The sequence below is a fragment of the Microcebus murinus genome, chromosome 13, assembly GCF_040939455.1.
Source record: "Microcebus murinus isolate Inina chromosome 13, M.murinus_Inina_mat1.0, whole genome shotgun sequence".
NCBI lineage: Eukaryota > Metazoa > Chordata > Mammalia > Primates > Cheirogaleidae > Microcebus > Microcebus murinus.
Window position 1 is genome coordinate 34,344,047 of NC_134116.1, and position 23,144 is coordinate 34,367,190.

A 23,144-nucleotide genomic window follows, 5' to 3' on the forward strand; every position below is an offset into this window, starting at 1 on the left:
TTATAATGATAATTCTTTGTTAGTTGTATATATTTATAATATTTTCTCCTAGGTTTGGCTCATCTTTTCATTCTGTTTGTAGTATCAAAAGCTGTTCATTTGAATTAGTAATTCACCAGTTTTTCTATTTATGGTTTGAATTTTTGGTGTCTTCTTTAAGACACTCTTTCTTACTCAAAGGCTATAAAGTATTTCAGTATTGTCTTCTAAAATTTTTATAGTTTTGGCTTTCACATTAAAAGCTTTAATCCTAACTATCCTTTTCCTGGGGTAGTGCTACTGTCCAATGAATGAGTAGTGAGAGCAACACTGCTAATGCCTACACAACACGCTCGCATCAACTAGAGCTTTTCTTTACTTTGGTGCAATTTCTGGAAAAAAGAAAAACCAAAAAAAAAAAAAAACCTTTAATCCACCGGAATTAATGCACCCAGATTCCCTTAATGTTAACAATTTACATGATCAGAGTACAGTTATCAAAAACCAATAAATTAACATTGATAGAGTCCTAAACTAAAAACATTAAAGTTTCACCAGTTTTCCCACTAAGGTTCATCTTACGTTTCAGGATCCAATGCAAAATCCTGTATTTCATTTAGTTGTTATGAGTTCTTAGTTTTCCCTCCTCTGTGACAGTTTCTCAGTTTCCCCTGGTCTTGATACTTTTGATGAGTACTGATCAGTTATTTTACAGAATGGATCTCAATTTTGGTCTTTCTAATGTTTTATCATGATTAGAATGTATTTATGCATTTTTGTCAAGAATGCTGCAGATGGGATGTTGTGCCCTGCTCATTTCTTCATCTCAAGGGGTTCACAAGATCAGTACCTTAACCGTGATCATTTGGCTAAGGTGGTGCCTTCCAAGTGTCTCCACTGTAATGTTACTCTTTTCCCCTTTATAACTGATAAATATCTGGGGAGAGATACTTTGAAACTATTCTAATATCCCACTCCTCTTCAAACTGGTTACTCACTGATTTTAGCATCCATTGGTAGATCTTGCCTGCAACAACTATTACTGAACTCGGCCTAATGTGGTGTCTGTATTACTGTCATTTCTTCTAATTTATCAACTTGACTTCTTCCATAAGAAAAGTCTATTCCTTATTCCCACTGATTTATTCAATTACTTATTTATATCAATATGGACTCATGAAAACCTATTAAAATAGGTTTTAATCTCTGGATTAAAATTTAACACTATTATTAGTATTTTCTTCCTCATATTGGTCAAATTTTGGCCATTGCAAACTTCTTCAATTTGGTTCCTGTTCCCTTTTGGCATACCCCAATTATTTTTTAGCACTTCCTTTTTTTTCTGGTACCACGAGATGGTCCAAGCTCATCTTGTACATTTACAGCCCCAGTCCTGTAAACAACTAGAGAACCCATAGTTCCTCTTACTGAAGAATGATAATTAGAAACCAAGATTTGTACGCTAGATGTACTTATTCCTGCTGGGGTGCCATTTCTCCTAGGCCTTCTCCACAGATAGAGATAGGAAAGGTACATAATTGTACTAACTCACACATATAGCTATTTATTTCCATATGTATATATTTGTATATATATTAAATACTCTGAGTATGAAGGTATCATACTGGTACCTTCAATTCCAATCAATACAATATTCATTCTAGCATTTCCCATTTCCTTTTCTTTAATTTCTTTGTCTGAGAGTGGGAAACCTGACCCTCATTATCTATAATGCATCACTTATCCCTTCAGTCCTATATAAGGATACAAGTAAAATAGTTCCTGAATTGCTAACCCATACTCCTCTAAGAAACAGATTTACTAACTAGAGTACAGTTTTTGTTTGCAGTTTTGCTTATTTTTTTGGTCTTTAGGCTTACAATATCCAGTCAAAATATACTTTTCCAAAGTTACTCAGATCAGTTCTTATCATCCCCACCCTTCCCCTTCAAAGAAGTTATATTTATTTGTAATACAGTTAGGCTCATATTTACTATTTACATTCCATTTTGGAATCTCTATATCCTGGCTGATTCTAATTATTTTGAGTATGTAAAACATTACTATGGTTCTTAGAGTCAAAGCTATAGAAAAGTTATATCCATGGAAAAGTGTACCTCTTCCTCATCTACACTATCTTATTCTCATTCCTCCCTTCTCTCCACCTCTTTTTTATCTACCTTATCTAGGTAACCAGTCTCCTTGCTTTCAGATTTATCTTTTCTATTTTTTTTTTTTGCACAAACTAGCAGATACAAATATATCTCTTATATGATTGTTATCATACTTTGGATACTTTTTATTTTTTATTTCGGCATATTATGGGGGTACAGATTTTAAGGTTTCAATAAATGCCCATTTCCCCCCTCCCCCCACAAATCTGAGTCTCCAGCATGACCATCCCCCAGATGGTGCACATCTCACTCATTATGTATGTATATACCCGCCCCCCCCCTCCCACCTGCCCAATACCCTATTACTATAGTTCCTATGTGTCCACTTAGGTGCTGCTCAGTTAATACTAGTTTGCTGGTGAGTATATGTGGTGCTTGTTTTTCCATTCTTGGGAAACTTCACTTAGTAGTATGGGTTCCAGCTCTAACCAGGAAAATATAAGATGTGCTATTTAGTAGTTTGCTCTTTATACTTAACAGTATACCCTAAAAATCACTACAAGTCAGTTCATAGAAATCATTTTACAGCAGCATAGTAGTCTGCTGTGTGGATCTACCACAATTTATTCAACCATTCCACCACATAGGGCACTTAAATTCCCAATATTTTACAATAACAGTGTCTCAGTGAGTATCCTTGTGCATATGTACTTTTATATCGTCAGAGGTATATCTTCAGGGTAGATGGTTGGAAATGGGATCGCTGGGCCAAAAGCTAAATGAATATGTAATTTTGTTAGATCTTGCCATAGATACCTCTAGGAGACTTGTACCAACTTGCTTTCCCACCAGCAATGTATGCGAATGCCTGTTTCTACACAGCCTCACTAGCAAAATGTTGTGTTTTTAATTTTTGTCAGTCTAAAAATGAGAAATGGTATCTCCATGCTATTTTCATTTGTATTTCTATAATTATGACTTCATTTGAACTGTTTTTAGATGTTTGAGGACCACTTCTATTTCATTTTTAATATGAATTATTTCTTCATGTTTTGTCTAATTTTCTATTAGCTACTTGGTCCTTTTGTCCCTCATTTTTAAGAATTCTTCATCTGTGGTATATGTTGTGAATTTTCTTCCAGGTTGTCAGTTGTTTTTTGATGTTGTTTATGATACCATTGTTTGTTTTTCTGTGCAATTTTTTTAACTTTTTATGTAGTCACATTTTCAATCTTTTTTGCCTCTGGATTATGAGTCATAGTTATGAAGATTTTCCCTACACAAATGTTAAATAAAAATCCACACATGTTTTATTCTAGTACTTCTATGGTTTTATTTTTTACATTTAGATCCTAATCTATTTAGGGTTAATTCTTATGCATGGTATAAAATATAGATTTAAATTTATCTTTTTCCAAATGGTTGCCCAATTGTCCTAGCACTATTTATTAAAAAACCATCTTTCCCCTAGTGATATGAGATGCCACCCCTGTATCCTTTAATGTCTGCCTATTGCCTATACAACAGTAAGTTTTTGTCCATTTTCTTCTTTTCGGCTTTCTTCTCCCAATCTTTTGCTGTAATATTTTACTTTGTTATAGTATATGGCATTTGTAAATTCATCTTCCACTTTCATTCCCACTTTTATTTAGTCATTTATATACTTTCAAATGTTCACCATCAGTTCTTCTGCTGAAATTTTCCCTGTCAGAACTGGTTGGATGAAGTTCATCCTCTAGTAGATTCCTCAAGAGATGATGACTACAGAATTTCCTAAATTTTTGTATGCTGAGAATTGTTTTTCTATAGCATTAATATTTGGTGAGATGAAAAATCCTTGGCTTTTACTTTTTTTCACTGATTTTTTAAAATGTACTCTCTTGTTGTTTTGGTTTGCATGCGAGTTTTCAAACATCTAGTGTCAGTCTAATTCTTTTGCCTTTGAAAGTTATTTGAACTTTCTACTATCTACCTGAAGTCCTTAAGGATTTAATGTTAATCATTAAAATCTAATAATTTATTGATAAATTAGTTGGGACTTTATATATGAATAATCATATCACCTGAAATAAATAATATTTTTCTAGCTTCTTTTCCAATCCTCTTCCTTCTTTCATTTCTTTCTCTGTCTGCCAGTCTGTCTCTGTGCAGGCCTGGACCACTTTCTTGATTATAGCCCAGTCCAGTCCTCCTTCCTATGAATAATTCTCTCCACCTCCTAACTCTATGCTCTTGGTTCTGCCCTCTGAGTCATCCTTCCTTTTCCATAAGAAATAGCCTGAGGTTGCAGCAGAGTAGTTTTTCAAACTTGTTCCTGTTGGCAGTAAGTTGGAAATCCAACGTCCTCTTTTCATCTTGTGCTGGCTCTGCCCCCTTCAGTCCAAGCTAGTATAAATAGAGATTTAACTTACCAATATAAAATGCTAAGACAGATGGCAATAAATTAAAAGTGTACTAGGCACTTGCATAAAGAGGTAATTAAGAAAATAGGCAGTCTAGGGGCTTTGATGCCAGGGAGACTTGGGTCAAACTCACAATCTGCCACTTACTAGCTCTGCAAACATGGGTTCCTGTAAGTTCTCTTTCTTTCAGTATTAGTATCCTAAAATATGGATGAGGGATATAAATGAGTAAACATTTAAAATACTTTCAGGGCCTGCTACATGTTGAAAATTAAATACAGCTTAGGGATTGCCAAATGGCTGTTATCTCTTCCTAAGTAGAATTTGTGTCCAGCATGAACAAATCAATAAAAAAAGATCAGTTACAAAAAATTGAGCATAGAAAAGGAAACTAGAACATATTTAGCCATTTAAACCAACATTTTAAAAAAATAAATAGCAAGTGGTGGTGGATGCTTTCTTGTAGATTTTGTCTGGGTTTATTTTAGGTAAAAGCAGCACCATTTAATGAAAGAAAAATATTGAACAAAAGTCAGAAGTCTTGGCATTTCATACTGGCACCTCCTCTGACCAGTAGCAACTTGATATGAGTAACTCACAACCATCTGTGTTGACAGAATAGAATTCTGCCCCTTCCTGTTTTCTCCATGGTTATTGTCACTATAAAATGAGACAATGAGGCTGTCAAAAGAAGAGAAATATCATCCTTGAAGACCTACTATATGGCAGGTACTTAAAATCCATGATCTCATTTACACCTATGAAAAACCTTGAGAGAGAAATATTATTTTGAGCAACTTACCTAGAAAGAAACTGAGACTCAGAAAGTTTAAGTAACTTGTTCTAGATTACTTGCTAAATGGTAGAGCTGGAGATGAATCTAGATTGAGGTACAGAAGCTCAGTTATCAGAACTAAAAAGTCACTCCCATCTAATCATTCCTGCTGAGTCAAGAAACCCTGGCCCAGAGGGACCTCCTACTGAAAGTTGCAAATGGACTGAGAATTCAGGAAAGGTTAAACCTGTAGCTGAGACTCAAATGACTTGGGTTCAGGGGAGAAAGGATAGAAAACATATCAAGCCCACAGCGTCCATCAAGTTCACTTCACATCACTTCATGGAAGTCCCCACCTGTTCTAACCCCATTCCAGCTACCCATAATGCTCTTTTCTCCCTGCATCCCTGTCCTGGGTCAGTGAAAGTTGGACATCCTGATACATTTGTAACTGAATTCTTTCCTTCAGCTGCTAGTTTTCACTCAAAATTCACTTTGGAGATAGGACCCGGGCTCTTAGTCCCAGCTGGTTCCCCCAGAGTTCAACCTGTGTTCCTGTGGGCTCAAGTGTCAGTGGCCCTTTCATTCATATAAAACCCCAAATTCATAACCTGATTCTTTTTCGATACAGAGGAATGCCATCACTGAAAAAGAAATGCCAGAGATGCACCATCACCTCTCCCTGGCAGATGAGAACTTCCATTTTGACTCCTCCCTGGGATGGGACCTGAACCTGTTCCTTGATCTGTGAACTTATAGGAAAAGACTTTGCCTCACACAATTTCATCCCAGTTTTCATCCCAGTTTTTACCTTATCCTTTGCACCCCCTCCAAGTTAGTGATAAATCTCTCCCCGCTTCACCCCTAAGGTTTGGCATGAGTTGCCATCTTATTTCGTGGCCACAGAACTATATATGATACACAAGTGGTATGTCTTTATCCTGATAACTGTTCCCAAATATGAACTCTGGAAAGTTGCTTTATTTCAGAATCTCTTAACTCGGGATAAGTTTTGGTCCTACTAACTCTTAGAAAGTTTTGGATTTTGGTTTATGGAAATTATGCATAATCTGCTCTAGTTATCAAAATAAAGGTCATTAGTATACCTATCTCCAAATCCTCCAAATAGCACCAATTTATCAGCTGAAGTGGACAAATGAGATGACTGACTGTTCTAAAAGGATGGAACATTGAACCAGCAGTGGCTCACACTCACCCTCTGTGCAATAGATAAAGAAAAGCCATGATTAGTACAGAGGATTTACATTTACTCTTCTGCTATTATCTGAACTTTCAAAATATCTGAACTAATCAAAATATTCACTGGTCATATTTATGTCTGTCTCACACAATATAATTAAGAGTAAAAGAAAGCATTATTTATCCTCATTTTAACATCTAACACAGAATGAAAATATTCTTAAAATATTTGTGAAACCTTAAAGATAAAATTAATCATACAATTTCCATATTAGGTTCAGAATATGTCAAAGCAAAGACCAACAGAATAAATGCTTAATTGTATTGTAAAAAGTAGGAATACAAGAGAAACGCTACTGATGTTGACTTTGAAGACAGTATAAAAGGCAGATGTCATCAGTAAAGATTACATTTGAATTTTGTTTAATGTAGAGCAAAAAGAAAAAACAGTCTTTTGTCCTAATTATATTTTTTTCATAGAGGACACTGACACATTGTTGCCCCTCAGAAAATTAGGAATGTGGGAATACAAACTCTAATAAAAACCTTTTGGCTTCTTTTCAGTTTCTAACACATACTCTAGAGTTCATGCTTTGGTTATCAGAAGAAATCTAAGGAAAATAAAGCTGAACAGAACTGCAGATCATCAACTGGCTTAACCTTGTCAGGCGGGGATGAAGCCGGAAGTGCCATGTGACACTGACTGACAGAAATGAAGAAAACACACTGAAGAAAAGATGGCAAAAAACTTAATGAGGTCTGTACTCTACCATGGCCAAGATCAGAGAAAACTGATACATGCATTATATGTTTCAGCAAACTAGTAAGCTCTAGCTGCCTTTTTTAACCTTTCTACAACCCTGTTTACATAATCGTGATTACGGCCAATGAGGGTCACGTGGAGAGATAACATTTCTAATTGTACAAATTACATTCCTGATGTCCTAACACCAAGGTTATTATAGTTTAAAAGTTGTACAGTTGACCATGTGAGGTCATAAAGTAGAAGGGAAAGAAGACTCGGAGACTACAGTAAATTTATTTTATTTAGTCTTTTGGGGGGTTTTCTAATTACTACAGTCTTTTTTTTTAATTGTGGAAAATGTGCATAACATAAAATTTACCATCTTAACCACTTTTAAGTGTACAGTTTAGTAATGTTAAGTACATTCCATGGTTGTGTAACCCGATCTCCAGAATTCTTTTTATCTCGCAAAACTCTGTGCCTATTAAACAACAACTCCCCATTTTCTCCTCCCTCAACTTCTGGCAAACACCATTCTACTTTCTATCTCTATGAGTTTACTACTCTAGGTACCTCTTTTAAGTGGGATTATACAGTCTTTGTCCTTTTACAACTGGCTTATTTCATTTAGCAAAATGTTCTCAACCTTTATCCATATTGTAGCATGTGTCAGAATTTCCTTCCTTTTCAAGGACAAATAGTATTTCATTAATGTGTATACCACATGTTGTTTATCCATTCATCCATCAATGGATGCTTGGGTTGCTTCCATTTTTTGGCTATTGTGATTAATGCTGCTATTGATAAGTCTTTCTGTTTTAATCCTGTGTTTAGCTGTATCTCAGACCCATATTCATGCAACAACAAATGGCTTAAATTTCCACTGAATGGGAAGCCTTAGCAATACAATGATTAAACACAAAAATGTGATATGCCTTTCTGCTAAAATATTAAATTATATTACTGTAAGTGTCCTGAAACATTATATTCCATGCTCAGAAGCTTTTCTTGTTCTGTGCTTTTTGTTGTTGATATTATTTACTTTAATGGAAGTTTCAGTTGTATCATTCAATAACATTTTGTTCAGGCAACTAATATGCACTCAATACCTTGGTTGGTCTTGTCCGTATGTGAGACTGTGATAATGAAGAGAGATAGCTAATTAACAATTTCTCCGAGAGAAGAAAACCATATCACAATTGCCATTATATCCTGAAGTTCATTGTGAATTATCTCTTTAAATATAAGGAAAGGAAAGGAATATATGATTGGAAAATTCTAGACATTTAAAGACTAAATGTAACACTATCAGAATATGGATGACCATTTTTATAGTAAAAGGCAAATTGCTATAAAAATAAAAACAGCTGTATTCACACAATCGCCTATATAAAAAAATAAAGAAAGAAGAAAGTAACTATAATATTATAAAAATAAAAAATAAAAAAAACAGCTGGTCCTCTAATAATGTTGTTTTGTTCAACATCATTTTAAGGTTGATAAAAGGAAGAAAAAAAAAATTTATTCCCAGCAGGGCCACTGTCTGTGCAGAGTTTGCACATTTTCCTCATGCCTGCGTGGGTTTTCTCTGGGTACTCGGTTTCCTCCCACACCCCAAAGCTGTGCACATTAGGGGAGTTGGTGTGTCTACATTGTCCCTATCCAGGGCTGGTTCCCACCTGGTGCTGCTGGGACAGGGTTTGGCCACCCACAACCCTGAACTGGAAAAATTGGGTAAATAATTAGGTGAGTTGTTTTTATTAATCTTTCTTAAATATAGTATAGCTCACATTTATTTCAAGGGTTAGTATTAGAAATATCTGGGGTCTTTCTTTAAGTTTGATCCTACCCTGTTTTTATAATGAGAAATATGCCATAGAAACTTAATTCTCGCTTATATCAATTAGCCTATGGTAAAACTGGTTTCATTAACACATCGTTTTGCTTAAAAAGTCACAGTTTCCTCTTATTCTTCTTAGCACAAAAAAATAAAAAATAAAAAAATAAAAAGTCACAGTTTCCAAGAACCTACCAACAACGTTAAGTGACAACTTACTATACTCCTATTACATTAAATCATGGAGACAGCTGTTGAAATAGACACTGTTCCTACTGTTTCCTGTATGAGACCCATGAAAATATCTGCCAAAAACAGAGATCGACGTTCTACAGGATTGAAGTTGAAATAGTAGCCCCTGACTACAACATTCAAGTTAGCTTTAAAATTACTCCAATTTTAATCAATTTCATTGTATTTTTGTGGGGCATAAGATTAACATAAAAGAACTGTTTACAATAACTACTATTAAGATATAAATCAAATGATTAAGTTGGGAGTCAAGACCATTTTCTAACTGAAACAGAAACACAGTCTTGGCATCTTCGGAAGCAGAAATCTGACTGTCATCTTCATGTGTTCAAGGGTGCGTGGACCTCACAATTTTCATTTCTGTTTAAGTGTCTCATCAGCACTGAAAAGTTTATGTACAAACTTGAAATCTCAAAAGCCCACTAAAGGGAAGGAAGGGAAACTCATATTTAATGATAACTTTTCTGTACTAAGCAACATCCTACTTGCCTTGAAATGCTTTATTTAAACCTTATAACAACTCCACAAGGAAGGCAAGATTAGCTCCATTTTAGAAACAGAGAAACTGAGGCTTAGAGAAATTCTGTAACTGGCAGAGGGTCATACAGCTAGTAAGTGATAAACAACAATAAGTACTTAGTTCTGACTGAATCAAAAACCCATACTGGCTCCTTTAACATGAACCTCAACTTCAGAGACTCCTCTTCCAATAATACTGTACTAGATGATTCCATTTCAAATATCTGTATTATTTTCAGCCATACCTTTTCCCCCAATATTTCATAAAGTTTTGAACCATAAAAATCTAATAAATAATTGTGTGCTAAAGAACAGACATGATATTAAACTATACGTGTAATATTTGCTGGGCAGTTCCATGATGCCAAGTTATTAACTAGTTTAGAATGTTGTTTGAGATTTTCTTTTATGTGTATATACCACTTTGTGTGCATGCAGAATCACAAAATAGTGCTGTATGAAGGGATGTGTCAATCATCTCTTTTGTTAATATTATCTTCTACATTTAGAAGAATTAATAAGAATTTGTTAAATAAATTAGTGAATGAACTTTATTTGTTAAATACATTAGTGAATTATATGCACACATATAAATGTTTTTAAAATAAAGGGGTAAAATGGCACACAATCCATTATGGGGGTTCAGAACAGTTTTAAAAATTCTATACCCTATCTCAAAATACTTCATAAATAATAGTTAAGCAAAGCAAATGTTTACAAAATATGAGAACTTTCTGACCAGTTTATAAAAGCAGAATATAATGCATAAAGAGGTAAAGATTGCACTTGAAAATAGTAGAAGAGCCAAGGACATAATTTAAAAATCAAGGTTACTCAAATCAAGGACCCAGGATGAGTTTGACATTCATAGCTCCTTCTTCATGGCACATGGAATAAACTACAACCCTGCCCAAATATAGCCCTAGCACTGACCTTTCCAGGTGTCCTCTGGTCATTAGCCACCACCTTGGGTCACTGAACTTTTATAGAGAGAACGTCCAGTGCCTTGCCTGTCACCTCAGGTCATTCACAGGTCAGGAATAAATGGCAAAAGGGGCGTCCCTAGATAACTGAATAACAGTGTAAGCTACTTGATGTAATCCCATAGCTTGCTTAAAAACAACCTGAGTTCAAGTTCAATACAATTCACAGCATAAAAACAAGACTATTTTTCAAGGCCATAGACTATGCTCTGCAGTTTTTGTCTATTGTAACATGGTCCTATAAAGCCTTGAAGTTTATATTAATAATAAAACTGTCCTGAACATTCTTATAAACATAAGTTGTTTCATATTCAAGTTTTTTTCATTACCTTAATTTCCATGTAATTATATTCCTTTGTTCCACCCCAAGTAGCACTTTATCTTCCTTGGTATTTAGACATCCAAATAATTGCAGATGGTTATCAAGGCCTATCATTGCTGTCTGTAAGCCAAGGTGAACCTACTTAATTCCTTTAACCTGGCCTCCTAAGTCAGACCCTTCAACCTCTCAATCATCTTCCTGACTTCTTGTCTGAACTTTTTCCAAGAAAATGTCTCCATCTTTCCTGGTTTCGGGCTCCCAGAACAAATGTGGTTTTCAGATGCCATTTCATCAGAATCACTTCCCTATCCTGGGGTAAATCTCTTGAATTCTTCACATCCCTTTGGTCTTTTTCTCCCTTCCTATATCCAGGGTGGGTCCAAGGTATTTCACTGCCCAAGGCAAAATGAAACTTCTCCTTTTCTTTTATGTCATGTACTTGGATTCATTTCAGAAGGGCTCACACTCTCTGTCCTCCACCCTCTCCTCCCCCTTCTTCTGTTTCTGAATTACAGATAAACTGCTAATTTATCTGGAAGAGAATATAAATAAACACCAGGTCTTGTAGTATTTGGAAAGGTCAGAGGCTCTGGAAGGAAGAATTGTGGAATCTGGCAATTCATTTAATTCCCAACTACCCCAGTGTCCTCATCGTTAAAAGAAGGCAATAATAACTGTGAAAATAATTAGTTGAGAAGCCATTAGACTGAGGTAGCTTCAGCTGCCTGGGTTCAAAACCCAACTCAGAGTAAACAGTAGAACAAAATTGAAGCTTAACCAATCAGAAAGTGCCAACTAAGCTCTAATTAGGGACTTTTCACTGATATGATCCAAATAAGGCTACTACACCACCTTAACCAATCAAATGTTTGCTTTGCTTCCACATTCATCTTATAAAAACCTTCCCCTCCTGCCCCCTGGCAGAGCCTCCACCCCCATGAGGTCTGGAACTGCCCAGTTCATGAATCAGTCTGCTCAAATAAACTCCTTATATTTTAATATGCCTAAGTTTATCTTTTAACTTAGCAAAAAAAGTAGATAAAATAAGAAGGAGTATACAAAATTATGTGTAACATCTAAGGCAAGAGATTTTTTTAAATAATAATTCAGAGTTTGTTAGAAGAAAAACAAGGTAACAAAATGACTTAGCAAAGAATTAACATTACATGTGGGAGAAATGCTACCAGTAACCCAGACTCCTTGCTTTCTCTTTCAAAAGTCTTCCAAATCATGAATGATCTGTAGTTAAACATGCACTACTACATCATTCCGGTCTTCTCAGGGAAGAGAAGTCAGCACACCCCTCAGAGTCTGGGCATAGTCTTCTCCGTTATCCCTAAGAAGCAGCCTTTGTGTACCTAGGAAACCTCATGTTTTCAAAAATCACATTACAAAAGCTATTCTTTCAATCAGAGTCTAAAGAAAAAGGAACTTAGGAGTATCCATGTTATCAGACTCATCCAAAAAAATAGTATTCTCAACCTTGACCTATTTGTTATTCCAAGATATAGGGTGGGGATACCTGAGTTGATACATTCAAATATCTCAAATTCCCAGATTTTCCTGAGCCCTTTGGGCCTGTAGAAATGGCCCATTCCTCCCAATTAAAGGCTAGTGACCCCCACCCTTTCTTAAAAACTAGGAAGAGACTCCTGCCTTACGAGATAAACACAAGCATATGCGTGCACACACACACACACACACACACACACACACACACACCACTCTTGATCTGTTCCCTTGTCCTGGCCACCAGAGTAATAACTAAAATTAAGTCAAAATATAACCCCACTGAAGGAGTATAGGGTCTGCTAAGAAAACAAAGAGCTTATACCTTAATATTGCCACAGGACCTCAAAGGAAATCAGAAACCAGAAGGGAATATACAGGACTGGATTCTAAGAGTACAAGATAAATGGGAGCAGAACGCGCAACTAGACAAGAAAAAGTTTATGTTACAGTAGCACCCCTTTACCACACAGAACTTAGCACACCGCAAGGATCCAGGGAGACAGTGCTAACACTTTGCTAGCCTGTCTCTGGGAGGCCTGGAGAAAATCATAGCCTTCACTAAATGAAATAGAAATGCTGAAAATATCATAGCAGATGATGAGGAAGGAATCAAAAGACTCAAGAAGTGAGCACGCTAGAGTAAATACATCATAAAAAAATGAATGAATACATGAACAAATATCTTACCATACCTTGGTAAGGTACATTTACATATTGCTGCCAGAATTATCTTTCTAAAACTCAATTATGATCACATCACTCCTTTTGTTTGAGACAGAGTCTCACTGTGTTGCCTGGGCTACAGTGCCATGGCATCAGCCTAGCTCACAGCAACCTCAAACTCCTGGGCTCAAGCAATCGTTCTGCTTCAGCCTCCAGAGTAGCTGGGACTATAGGCATGAGCAACCATGCCCAGCTAATATTTTCTATATATTTTTAGTTGTCCCACTAATTTCTTTCTATTTTTATTAGAGATGGGGTCTCGCTCTTGCTCAGGCTGGTCTCAAATTCCTGATCTCGAGCAATCCTCCCTCCTTGGCCTCCCAGAGTGCTAGGATTACAGGCGTGAGCCACCACACCTGGCCCACATCACTCCTCTTATTGTCACACACCGAATAAAATTCAAGTGTTTTTGATTTCATTATATGTGCCTGCCACATAGTGGTGCTCAATAAATACTTGTTGTATAAATGAATGGACCTCTTAAGCTCTCAAGACTATGCTCCATTGACACATGCAAACACCCACTTCTTTGATAAATAATGCCATTTTATAATGCTGCTTGAACTGAGCACTTGCCTCAAAAAAAGCAAATGAGCCCTTATAATTTTATTTAATATTTTACTCTTTTACTATACTTCTATGGCTATTGGAATAATTTCTACTCATATTACTTAACATGAAAGCAGGTAATACCAAAAAAAGCATAGATATTGGATCAGCAATACAAAAGTCAGTTAACTAGTAAATATATCAAACGAGGCCAGGAATAACAATGTATCCTATAAATATTTACCCATTAAAACTTGAGATTGATTTTATTCCTGATAAAGAAAGAATGATAACTTAAGAATCTTACTGCTTTTTAAGGCTATCTCCAGTTCTACCACCTAAACTGACTGACAAGTTTTCCCTAAGGTAGATTAGCATGGAGTAGATGTGCAGATTGCAAATTCACATGGTCAGTGTTCCTCTTGATATCACTTACCTCCAGTAAGAATGGCCTTTATCAAAAAGTCCCCAAACAAATGTTGGTGTGGATGTGGAGAGATAGGAACACTCCTACACTGCTGGTGGGACTGCAAACTAGTTCAACCTCTGTGGAAAGCAATATGGAGATACCTTAAAGCGATACAAGTAGATTTACCATTTGATCCCCGCCCCCCAGTCAGAGCTTCAAGCATGACCATCCCGCAAACATTGCACTCTCACTCATTATGTTTGTATATACCCATCCCCTCCTCCCCCCTCCCACCTGCCCGACACCCAATAGATGTTATTGCTATATGTCCGCTTAGGTGTTGAACCTTTAATACCAATTTGCTGGTGAGTACATGTGGTGCTGGTTTTTCCATTCTTGAGATACTTCACTTAGTAGAATGGGTTCCAGCTCTATCCAGGAATATACAAGAGGTGCTATATCATCATTGTTTCTTAAAGCTGAATAGTACTCCATAATATATATATATATATATATATACCACATTTTATTAATCTACTCATGTATTGATGGGCACCTGGGTTGTTTCCACAACTTTGCAATTGTGAATTGTGCTGCTATAAACATTCGAGTGCAGGTGTCTTTTTTATAAAGTGTCATTTGATCTTTTCGGTAGATGCCTGGTAATGGGATTGCTGGATCAAATGGTAGATCTACTTGTATCACTTTAAGGTATCTCCATATTGCTTTCCACAGAGGTTGAACTAGTTTGCAGTCCCACCAGCAGTGTAGGAGTGTTCCTGTCTCTCCACATCCATGCCAACATTTATTGTTTGGGGACTTTTTGATAAAGGCTTATTGGAGATAAGTGATATCTCATTGCAGTATTGATTTGCATTTCCCTGATGATTAGAGATGTTGAGCATTTTTTCATATGTTTGTTGGCCATTATTCTGTCGTCTCTTGAAAAATTTCTGTTCATGTCCTTTGCCCACTTTTTGATAGGGTTGTTTGGTTTTTCTCTTGCTGATTTTCCTGAGTTCTAAATAGATTCCTGTTATCAGCCCTTTATTGGATGTTTTTTTTTTTAAATGATTCTTTCTTCTGCAGCCCCTGTTTTCCAAAGAACACATCCTAGAGGTAAACTAGGGTCATGACAAAAGTCCATCCCAGTTGAGAAAGCTCAACCCATTTCAAATCTCTAAACAAAAGTCCCCAAGCAGGGATTTCTTGGCTATAATTAAGCATCCACCATTTTCCTTCCCTCCTATTTCTGTGATAGCTCTTATTACTCCTAATGCAAAAGGCAACAGCTACATCACTGTAGCTCACAGAAGGGGTCACTGCCAGTGGTTGAGAACAACAGCAACATTAATGCTGAGACACTTCACTAACTAAGACAAAGCTGCCTCCTGTCTGATGCCATGTCTGCCTCACAGTGCTGATGTCTATGCTAGGACCACCATGTCCCATTTCTGCAGAACTACTGTCACTGAAGGTAATAAATGTTGAATCAATGGAGATTTTATTGAAAGTATTTATTTTAATTTTTATTGAGGCTGTTCTTATATTCCCCTTACTCTAGAACATGTAGACTAAGCTAGAGACTAAGATGCTATCTACAAGATTACCAACCTTCTTTAACTCTGGCCTTTTGTCTTCCTGTGAAATGAACGCATCCTGACTTCTCTTATAATAGTTCTCTCTCAAAAGGTTTCTGAACACTCATGTAAATAGATTCCCCCCAAAGAACTGTTCCATCCATCCTTTGCACTTATGGGCGTGTCTGAACCCCTGATCTCTCTCCATTTATATCTCCATGTGGATATATAATCTCCCACATAAATATTCCCACTCCCACCCCAAATTAACTGTTCCCGTAACCTTCCTCATCTCAACAAAATGGCTCCTGCATCTATCCAATCAAGCCAAAAAACGTAGACATCAACTGTAATTCCTGTTTCCCTTATGCCCTGTATCCAATCCCCGACAAGTCATATTAGCATCTTTTTTTTTTTAATTCACTTACACTACCACTTGAAGTCACATATCAGCATCGTGTCCAAACATTTATACTTCTGTGAGAGCCTTCTCTACTTGGTTTTCCTGCTTCCACTGTTGGCCCTGTGCTATTCATTTCCCACACAGCAGAGTGATCTTTCAAAATGTGATCGTATCCTTCCCTATACTGGAATGAGAATACAAACTCCTTACCACAACCTATAAACCTCAATATGATCTGGCCCTACCCACCTGGATTACTTATCTATTGCTATGTAACAAATGACTCCAAAACTCAGTGGCTTGAAACAACAACATTTATTACTTCACAGTTTTTATAGGAAAGAAATCTAAGGACAGCCCAGCTGAGTCCTCTGCTTCAGGACCACAGGGCCACAAGTCATCTCAGTTCTGGACTGGGGAGGATCCTCTCCCAAGCTCACTCCCATGGTAGCAGGTAGGATTCAGTCCATCATGGGTTGCTGGCTTGAGGGCCTGTTACTCACTGGCTATTGGCCAAAGGCCACCTCTAGTTCCTTGCCATGTGGTTCTTTCTATAGGGCAGCTCAAAACATTGCAGCTTGCTTGACCAGGAGGAGTGAGACAAAAAGAGCCAGAGAGAACACACGAGATAGAGTCACAGAGTGGCTGGCTGTTCTTGGAAGGTTGTACATTTAGTTCAACGGTTTCTTGCTAGAATATTGGGAGAACAAAGAGTCTCCCGATGCCAACTCTTACTGAAGGGGCATTCACAAAAGAGACACGGGATGTCCATACTCACCCTCTTCTGCTCTGTGGGTCCCGGTTTGCCAATTTCCTGCCTTTGCCCATCCCTTCTAGATTGCACTGCTGAAGCCATGAGAAGTCACAGTTTTTTACAACCTAATCCCAGAGGTGACATTCCATCACTTTTACTTGTTGAAAGACAGTCACCAAGTGACTGGCATGAATAGCAGGAGGTGGGAACTACTGGGAGCCGTGTCCAAAGCTGCACACCACACCCACTCTTGGCCCTCACTTCCAACCCCTCTCACCTTTGTTCTCTAAGATCCAGACCCCTGGCCTCTGTCCTGTCATCTGAATGCACTAAGCTTGACTCTACCCAAGGGCCTTTGTCTCAGCTGTTCTTCTGCCTGGAAAGCTTTTTCCCCCAGATCATGTCTATGGCTGACTCCTTCTCCTGAGTCTCTACTCAGATTTCCCTGCCTTTCCCTGAACTACAAGCTAAAGTATGATCATCCCTGGCCTCTTTCTACCCTAAAACCCTGTTTTGTTTTGAATTTGAAACCAAGTGACCAAAATGATCACTCCTTCTTTCTGATTCTTCCTAAAGGACCAAACAACAAAACAAATCAAAACAGAACAAACAACAGAAACACTTAGAGCAGGCCAAGTTAATAGGCAGGAAGTGGAATGAGTTCCCCAAAGTTGTGAAGTATCAAATAAATTAAGAGCAGCCAGTACCCCTCCCCCCTTTATGTGGGTATAAAACTCACCTTGACTTCTGTGACTTTCTGTACAGCAAGAAATAAGAAAGTAATGACAATATCTCAGGATGTTTTGCCTGAATCCAATACTTACACAAAATAAGGTTAATGTATCATTAGCCTTTAATTTTCCATTCATCCCCTAAATACAAGCAATCTTTATCTATGTTTATATAAAAAAAAATTAGAAAAAATGCTGATCTCTAGAATACAGTGTTGACCTATATATTACAAATAGGAATAATTTCAGTTAAATCTCTGATGGATAATGTATAGTGATGCCAAATTTTATCCTCTGAGAAACAGACACTCTTAAAACCTAAAGCAGTGAGGAATCAAGAAAGTTTGGTTAGCTGTGAGAGGAAGTTCTTAATTTCATAACAAGTCAGAGCATGCAGAGAAGTCAGAACTATTTTGTAAAATTCGCACAGTAGCTCCTTACAGACTGAAAGGAATATCTGGCCATAATCTGTGTACTGCTCTAAACAATGACGCTGTGATTACAGCACATGCCCAACGTTGATAAGGGTGTTTTTCTTACCCAGGGAGTTGATTTCGAAAAGACTCTGGTTTCATTTGCAGAATTTAAGACAAGATTTAAACAAGTAAATAAGTGTTCAGGTTGTCTGGTTTTTTTGTTTTGTTTTGTTTTGTTTGTTTTTTTGAGACAGAGTCTCACTCTGTTGCCCAGCCTAGAGTGCTGTGGCATCAGCCTAGAGCCTAGCTCATAGCAACTTCAACTTCTGGGCTCAAGTGATCCTCCTGCCTCAGCCTCCCAAGTAGCTGGGATTACAGGTATGGGCCACCATGCACGGCTAATTTTTTTCTATTTTAAGAAGAGACAAGGTCTTGCTCTTGCTCAGGCTGGTCTCAAACTCATGAGCTCAAACAATCCTCCCACGTCAGCCTCCCAGAGTGCTAGGATTACAGGCGTGAGCCACTGCACCGGGCCTAGGCTGCCCTTTTGAATGTTGGTGTGAGAGTGAGGTTGGTTATGAAATGTGCATGTGCTGCCACCTTGGTGATACCTGAACTGGGTGACCTCGCCATTGCTCTCGGAAGTTTTAAGGCCACAACAAGGTATGGTAATCCTTGGGAAACTGACAGCCGTAGGATACTCTAGCAGAACTTGCAATAGCACTTGAACTTGCAAAAGAACTGGAAAAAGCACATTAGTGCTGCAATTCATCTGCCCACTCAAACTTTCAGGATCAACTACTTACAAGACTTTAGGAGAGCAATCTTGCTTTTTTTTTTTTCTGTTGTAATTTCAATCACAAAACTGGTGAATGAGGTCACGGGAACATTTTGACCAAACCTAAAACCAAAAAAATTAAAAAATTAATTTCTACTTTTTCCTATTTCCTAAAGACAAATTTCCCTGATAAAGAGAATCAAGTATTCTTTAGATTAAAAACAAAAACCAGGGGGCAAAAAGAGAAACTATATATATCATGTTTTTTGATAGAAGGGCAAAATATCAACTAGGATTTTCCTTAGTTAGCTTATCAACTTAATTCTAATAATACATGTGAGATTTTTTAATTTGATAAACTAAATGAAAAAGCAAATAATTTAAAATAAAACACCAAAGATAACTATAAAATTTCTGAAATGATAATGGTGGTCAGGAGAGTCTAGCCTTCTTAGATATTAACTCAATTATAAAGCTACAGTGAGTACAAACAGTATGGTTTTGTCATATGAAATGCAGATAGGTCAACAGAACAGAATCGAAATTACAGAAATAAATGTAAAGGTGTTTAATATTTGATAAAAGTGACACTTCAAAACAGCAGAGAAAAGATAGGGTACAATGTTCCACAAAAAGATGTTTTAGTCAACAATAGACTGGGTTGGTGGTCCCATAAGATTGTAATATTAATACCATATTTTTACTGTACCTTTCTATGTTTAGATATCTAAATACACAAATAGTTACCATTGTGTTACAATTGCCTACAGTATTCAGTACAGTAATATTGCTTCTAGGTTTACAAACCTAGGAGCAATAAACTATAACCATGCAGCCTGAAGGTATATTAGGCTATGCAATCTAGGTTTCTGTAAGTATACTGTATCATATTCACACAAAAGAAATCATCTGATACATTTCTCAGAACATATCCCCATCATTAAGCAAGGCATAACTATATTCAGTAAAGATATGAACACAACTGGGTAGCCATCTAGGAGAAAAACATGACAGGAGCAATCTTCATAAAACACAAATCTGACTGTGTCACTCCCATGATCAAAACTCTTCAAACTTTTCCCTTAATTCTTAGTATAACACTTCAGAATTCTTCCCATGGCCTAAAGGGCCTTCTGTGTTCTGGCTCCCATTCCTCCTGCATACTCACCCTGTCTGTTCCTTGTGTGTACCTGGCATTGATCACACATAATCTGCCTAGAGACTTCGCTTGAGATATAACTGGTTCACTGCCATGTTCCAAGAGCAATGAACAAATGGATGATTTAAGAGATATTTGGGAAGTCAAATCAACAGTATTTGGAGGGGAGAAAGACAAGAGACATCAAGGATAAAACAAAGGTTTCTGGCTTGAGTAACTCAGTGGTTTGGGGAAGAGTTTGGAGAGGAGACAGAAAAGATGGTTCAATATGGCTCATGTTGAGTTTGAGGTGGTTGCAAGTTAGCCAAGAGGAGATGCTAAATGGGCAATTGGATGCAAGTATTTAAAACATGCCAGATTCTGTGCTAGGCACTTTCACATATATTATCTCATATAATTAACTAAAGCTAAACGTAGATAGAAACAATTAACTATATGACCTAATTTTAAAGTAGTCTCTACACTAATTATCTTAATGCAGACTGTGAATAGTCCTGCACCTATTCATCTGAGGAAATGAGCAATTTACCTGGAGGAGTTAAATACTATCTAACAATTTGAATCACTTGGTTTCCAAAGTATCCCTACAGCACAATTAGGGAAAGACTTAAAAAACAAGTATAAGTGAGTTAGTGAATAATCTCATTCCCATGGAGCAGTTTTAGCCTGTCTTAGTCTTTTGTATGAGTAATCACAGGGCCCGGCTCATTTTAAATAAGCCCAATAGGGGTAAAGGGGAAAATATCCTACAACTCCTACCTCCAGCAAGACTTGGTACTCTGTATCACTTCCTAAAGCAATTTCTTTAAGGGTTCCCTCTTCCTGCTTTCAGCAAGTTATCAAAAGCCAAATCTGTGAAGTATATCTTCTTCCTAAGTTGTTTATTTTATACATCTTTGTTCTAGGTCTAGGTGCAACAATATGCATTCAAGGATGCATTTCCACTGTATCCTTCAAACCTTCAGACTTCAAGATTCTCGGCACTAGAACTAAGTTCTTTGCTCTATAATATTTTAGAATAGTGTTTCTCAAAGTATGGTCTGTAGCCAAGCACATTGGAATCGACAGGGCTGCTTTCTTAAAACATATACTTGTGTTCTTAGCCCCAGATCTACTAAGTTAGCATTTCTCAAAACCGGAAACACAAGAATCTGCATCTTTAAACAGCTGCACAGGTAATATTTACACACACTGGAAGTTTGAAATTTTGGATAATTAAAAAACAAAAAAAGCAAGGTAGGCAATTCTCATCACACATCTTGCCAGCAGAAATATTTGTGGAATACCTTCTCACAGAGAAGTAATAAGCCAGAACAATAAATATATTAAATAAAGATTTGAATCTTCAAGTGGAAACCAGAGACCACTTGCACACTCTAAATTGGACTCCATGAAAGAAGTTTTTAAAAGATTTTACCCACCTTCTGCTGTCACTGCAATAATTGGCTAGAAAACTGAGTTACAAACATTTTACACAGAATTACTAAACACCAGGCAAGTATTCACTGATATTTAAAAAATAAGCTAATTGAAGATAAACATAACTGAAGGGGGAAAGTTGTATAATTAAGATATTAATATTTTATTGAGAGTAGGGAAGATACACATTGCAAAATGATTCCTGGGTTTTGAGGGTGTTTTTTTAGATTTTGTTGCTGATTTTGTTGGTTTGCCTTTCAGTTAGTGCCTTTCAATGAAGTTTACTAAAAGGTATGGCAGAATTAATTCACTGTTTATTAATAAACTCTCAATTATTGCCCCAAACCTGTATTCAATGTCTGTATTATTTCTCACAGAAAAAAATTGTATTTTTACATATATAAAACTTTTTAATACTCAACCCAAATAAGGGTATTGCAGTGTGGTTAAAACTCTTGTTTTCAAAGACAAATAAATACTGTTATTCACCAGAAATATGTAAAACTAGACCTCTGCTTAGGTATATAATCTGTATTTCTTACATTTGAAAAAGGGAAGACAAAAATCATTTCTGTGAACATTTTTTATTTACAGGTCTTCAGTCTTTTTTCATCAGATACTCAAAGGTTAATTTTAAGTACTTTTCTTTTTCAAAATAAGTAGAAAATTCTATTATTCATCAATTAAACCTAGGTAAGAAATAACAGACAGTGAACAGAAGAGAGATACATATTATGCATGCAAGGAAAATTAAAACTTAGGATGTTAGGGGGTGTGCTTTGATGTACAAAAGAACCATTGTTAATGTGGGACAAAACCTCCCCAGTATGGAACAGAGATAAAAAGGCGGGAGTTTCTAGCAGATCAAGGTCAACAGAGATACATGAATAACATAAATGCTATTAATCTAGTACGGAATGAATCACGGGAGTTCAGCAGGGTATGGTTATGTGGCAGAGTTCGTGGCAGGAGTGTTTCATGTCACTTTGTATTAGATAATGAGCATATTCATCAAGATTTCTAAATACCATCCAAACTGGCATAGAAGAAGCTTTAAGGAGCTTGAGAGAACAAATCAAAGAACTAGATCTGAGGCTCAGAAAGGTAATAGGGATGTTCAAACAGTGCAGCAAGCTCAGATACTTGCAGGCATCCACACAATCTCACTCTGCAGGAAATAGTGTGAGAAAGGATTTCTTAGTGAGATGGCTAGCAGCTTATTATGGATAATGTCGCCTCACTCATTATGTCTTAGTTTAATAGTTAGAAAAGATGCAGACAGTATTACCTTAAATGACTATGTGCTGGAACACATGGACGTTTTTTTCCTCTTATGACTTATTTAAAATACAAAATGAGTTGCTTCTCCTTTCTTTAGGGAAACCATAAAATCACTAAAGAAGTATCATTCTCTTTTCTCATATTCAAATCTACCTAAATGTTTGTGACTCCTTTGGTCTAAATCTTATTTAAATATATCTATTAGTAATACATAACTTATATTACCAATATTATTAATATATAACATATATATAATATTCTAGACCTTTTAAAAGCACAATAATGAGGAGTTGAGGAAAGGA

At 36.6% G+C, this 23,144-nt stretch overlaps 1 non-coding gene across 1 annotated transcript; it reads left to right on the forward strand.

The window, feature by feature from the left end:
* The first annotated feature begins 253 nt into the window (after nucleotides 1–253).
* Nucleotides 254–379, forward strand: LOC142875339 (U4atac minor spliceosomal RNA). Its single transcript, XR_012922725.1, has one exon. It is a non-coding gene; the product is annotated as a U4atac minor spliceosomal RNA (small nuclear RNA).
* The last annotated feature ends 22,765 nt before the right edge of the window (nucleotides 380–23,144 follow it).